Source organism: Euprymna scolopes, chromosome 41 (assembly GCF_053919585.1).
Source record: "Euprymna scolopes isolate OS-2025 chromosome 41, ASM5391958v1, whole genome shotgun sequence".
NCBI lineage: Eukaryota > Metazoa > Mollusca > Cephalopoda > Sepiida > Sepiolidae > Euprymna > Euprymna scolopes.
In genome coordinates, this window is record NC_136522.1 from 12,923,587 (window position 1) to 12,927,997 (window position 4,411).

Consider the following 4,411-nt stretch of genomic DNA (forward strand, 5'->3'; position numbering starts at 1 on the left):
TGTTGTTAATAGATGCTGTTCTTAGCTTCTTAAGCTTTTCTTGGCCTTTTGACCAAGATCAAAGTGCAGTATCTGTTCCGGCAGATACTACACTTAAGATAATTTGTACCAGTCAATGGAGGGGAAACCCTCTATACTGGGACAATTATTATTTTTGGTAACCAGAGTGCCCCCTTTTTGCCTACTTTAAGAGGAGCTGGTTTTTACCTCACATTAAAAACGGCCTTGCGCCTAATTTGCTCAGTGGGGGAGCAAATAAACACCATCTGTTCCGGCAGATACTGCAACCAAAGACCATACGTAGGGGCAGCTCCACATATAAGACCTTGGTTAATATAGGGGCAACCCTTCATACCAATTGTCACTATCCAGCTCCCCTACTCCCCGGGGAGATGGTCCCCATTTCCCCTTCACTCCTCACATTAAAAATTGGCCTTGTGCCTAATTTGTTAGGTAGGGGAGCAAATAAATACCGCTTTTCTTTGCCTTTTGGCCAAGATCAAAGTGTAGTATCTGTTCTTACTACATGCTGTACTTATGTTTGTAACTTTGTGATATAAATTGGGGGATTACTTTTCTGTATTAATTTAATGTAAAATGATCACCCACTTTACAACCAGTCAGTCTCAAAGCCATTCAAGTGATTCTCCAGATCATTCAAGTTGTTTTTGAAGGATTCCAGTTATTTTTAGGCTTTTATATGAAACTGATCTTGGGTTTAACCACTCCGTAAACATAAACAAATGGTGGACAGCAAGGATAAATTCTTTCAGCAACAATGTTATGCGTTGCACTAGCTGATGTTATGCTTAAGAGAAAGAATACTTGCCAAAGCGGTTTTTCTATAAGTGGAAAAATCCTCTACAACCTCTCCTATGCTGATGACCTCGCTCTTGTTAATGAATGCACACATAAACAAGTTTTTGTAATGTATTAGCAAAGAATACAAGGGAAATAGGACTAGAAATAAACGCAGAGAAAACAGAATGTATGTCTACAGCTAAATCACAGTTTAACCTAAATATGACTAGTCATAGTAAACCCATTAAAAAGGTCACCCAATTCATTTATTCAAGGAATAAAGTGGCTTTCTCTAGTGATCACGTGACGATATGAAAACTCATAATCGAGTTTGTTTGTGCGGCTTTCCAAAAACACATCATCATTCTAAAAATTAATAACGATGCTGATTACTGTTAAAGTAAAAGTTTATTCATGTCCTCCAAGTAGTTTTATATAGCCTTCATTATATCTCATCGACTACAAAAATACTCGATCGCATTGAAGTGTTCCAAAATCACGTAATGCGTTTCATTACGGGACATCGTCTGACCGAAAAAAAACACCAAAAAACAGGCAAAATATCCACCCTCTATCAAACTATTCCCTACCCTTCTATTTGAAATAATAAAAAGTGAAACCCCTAAGCTTTTTGACCATGTCAGACGATCAACAACTGGCCTGCCAAAGTTGTGCTTTGAAGGTATTTTAGAAGGTAAAATAGGCAGAGAAAAGCCAAGGAGAAGATGAAGAGAACATGTTTTTGATCGGGCATCTCTCAACAGTTTGGCGTTCATCAACCAACCTGCCATGGATCGGAAGGAATGGCGAAAAATAAGTCACGTGCGTTCGCAATCTGCACCAAACGGAAGATGCTAATCACGAGGATGCTGCTTATATCGTATTAAACACATCGCCAGACGTCTCCAGCGAATGCGATTCAAGATATTTAACCTCTTATAACAATGGCGCCGACAATTTCCGAGTGTCGTTAATGAGACGCTTTTAAACCGATGACAATGAAAGCACCTCTCGCTGTTTCCTTTAAATGACGCATTACGGTACACGTCCGTCCTGAATGAGAAACGCCGCCATTTAATGCAAGCACGTTTGCAAGATCATACAATCAAGAGCAGGTAAACAAAGCGAGATATCCAGTGTTTTAAAAGCACGATTCGAGTCGCCGTTCGAATGGTTACCATTTAGCGTTTAATGGCCGTTAGCATGAAATAATTTCTGCGCAATTGGTTCGCGGGTAATCATTTGTTCTGTGAGTACCTTACCCCATTTTGCCGACATAATTGTCCGTAAATCTATTATCAGCTCGACATGCGCATAAAATGCAGATAAACTCGACAAGAGTAAAGTGTTGGCCATTAAATATGTCAAAGCGATTAGACAAGATGAAGATTCTAATCGTCATGTTTAGCGATAAAAACATGGTATCGCATTTGGTTCGGAATAATTCTCAAGACAGCATTCAAATAAGAGTCGTTTTTTAGTCGCGTGCAAGCGACTCTATAAGTCGGTCCGTCGGTCTGGTTGTCCGTAACACTTTTGTGCTTGAGCTTTTTGGTTAAGATCAAAGGTCTGTTGTTAATTGATGCTGTTCTTAGCTTTTTAAGCTTTTCTTGGCCTTTTGACCAAGATCAAAGTGCAGTATCTGTTCCGGCAGATACTGCAAGCAAAGACCATATGTGGGGGAAACCCCACATATAAGACCTTGGTCAATGTAGGGGCAACCCTTCATACCAATTGTCACTATCCAGCTCCCCTACTCCTCGGGGAGTTGGTCCCCATTTCCCCTTCACTCCTCACTTTAAAAATCGGCCTTGTGCCTAATTTGCTCGGTGGGGGAGCAAATAAATACCATCTGTTCCGGCAGATGCTGCACTTAAGATGGTTTGTACCGGTCAATGGAGGGGAGGCCCTCTATGCTGGGACAATTGTTGTTTTTGGTAACCAGAGTGCCCCCTTTTTGCCTGCTTTTGGGGGAGCTGGTTTTTGCCTCACATTAAAAACGGCCTTGTGCCTAATTTGCTCAGTGGGGGAGAAAATAAACACCATCTGTTCCGGCAGATGCTGCAAGCTATGACTGGCTATGACTGGCTATGACTAGCAAAGACCAGATGTGGGGGCGGCCCCACATGCCTGACCTTTAACCAGCTCCCATTTCCCACCTCTCGGGAGCTAGTCCCCTTTTTCCCTTCCCCCTCCCTTCACTCCTCACATTAAAAATCGGCCTTGTGCCTAATTTTCTCGGTGGGGGCGCAAATAAATACCATCTGTTCCGGCAGATGCTGCAAGCTATGACTGGCTATGACTGGCTATGACTAGCAAAGACCAGATATGGGGGCGGCCCCACATGCCTGACCTTTAACCAGCTCCCATTTCCCACCTCTCGGGAGCTGGTCCCCTTTTTCCCTTCCCCCTCCCTTCACTCCTCACATTAAAAATCGGCCTTGTGCCTAATTTGCTCGGTGGGGGAGCAAATAAACACCATCTGTTCCGGCAGATGCTGCAAGCTATGACTGGCTATGACTGGCTATGACTAGCAAAGACCAGATATGGGGGCGGCCCCACATGCCTGACCTTTAACCAGCTCCCATTTCCCACCTCTCGGGAGCTGGTCCCCTTTTTCCCTTCCCCCTCCCTTCACTCCTCACATTGAAAATTGGCCTTGTGCCTAATTTGCTCGGTGGGGGAGCAAATAAATACCATCTGTTCCGGCAGATACTGCAAGCTATGACTAGCTATGACAAGCAAAGACCAGATGTGGGGGCAACCCCACATGCCTGACCTTTAACCAGCTCCCATTTCCCACCTCTCGGGAGCTGGTCCCCATTTTCCCTTATCCCTCCCTTCACTCCTCACATTAAAAATCGGCCTTGTGCCTAATTTGCTCGGTGGGGGAGCAAATAAATACCATCTGTTCCGGCAGATGCTGCAGGCTATGACTGGCTATGACTAGCTATGACTAGTAAAGACCAGATGTGGGGGCAACCCCACATGCCTGACCTTTAACCAGCTCCCATTTCCCACCTCTCGGGAGCTGGTCCCCTTTTTCCCTTCCCCCTCCCTTCACTCCTCACATTAAAAATCGGCCTTGTGCCTAATTTGCTCGGTGGGGGAGCAAATAAATACCATCTGTTCCGGCAGATACTGCAACCAAAGACCATATGTAGGGGCAGCTCCACATATAAGACCTTGGTTAATATAGGGGCAACCCTTCATACCAATTGTCACTATCCAGCTCCCCTACTCTCCGGCGAGCTGGTCCCCATTTCCCCTTCACTCCTCACATTAAAAATTGGCCCTGTGCCTAATTTGCTCGGTAGGGGAGCAAATAAATACCGCTTTTCTTTGCCTTTTGGCCAAGATCAAAGTGTCGTATCTGTTCTTACTACATGCTGTACTTATGTTTGTAACTTTCTGATATAAATTGGGGGATCACTTTTCTGTATTAATTTAATGTAAAATGATCACCCAATTTAAAACCAGTCAGTCTCAAAGCCATTCAAGTGATTCTTCAGATCATTCAAGTTGTTTTTGAAGGATTCCAGTTATTTTTAAAGTATTCAAGTCATTCTTATGGTCATTCAATTCATCCTTAAGTTCATTAAAGTCATTC

At 43.5% G+C, this 4,411-nt stretch overlaps 1 pseudogene; it reads left to right on the forward strand.

Annotated features, from left to right (window-relative positions):
- Nucleotides 1–471: 471 nt before the first annotated feature.
- On the forward strand, nucleotides 472–651 carry LOC145266816 (U2 spliceosomal RNA; annotated as a pseudogene).
- Nucleotides 652–4,411: the final 3,760 nt, after the last annotated feature.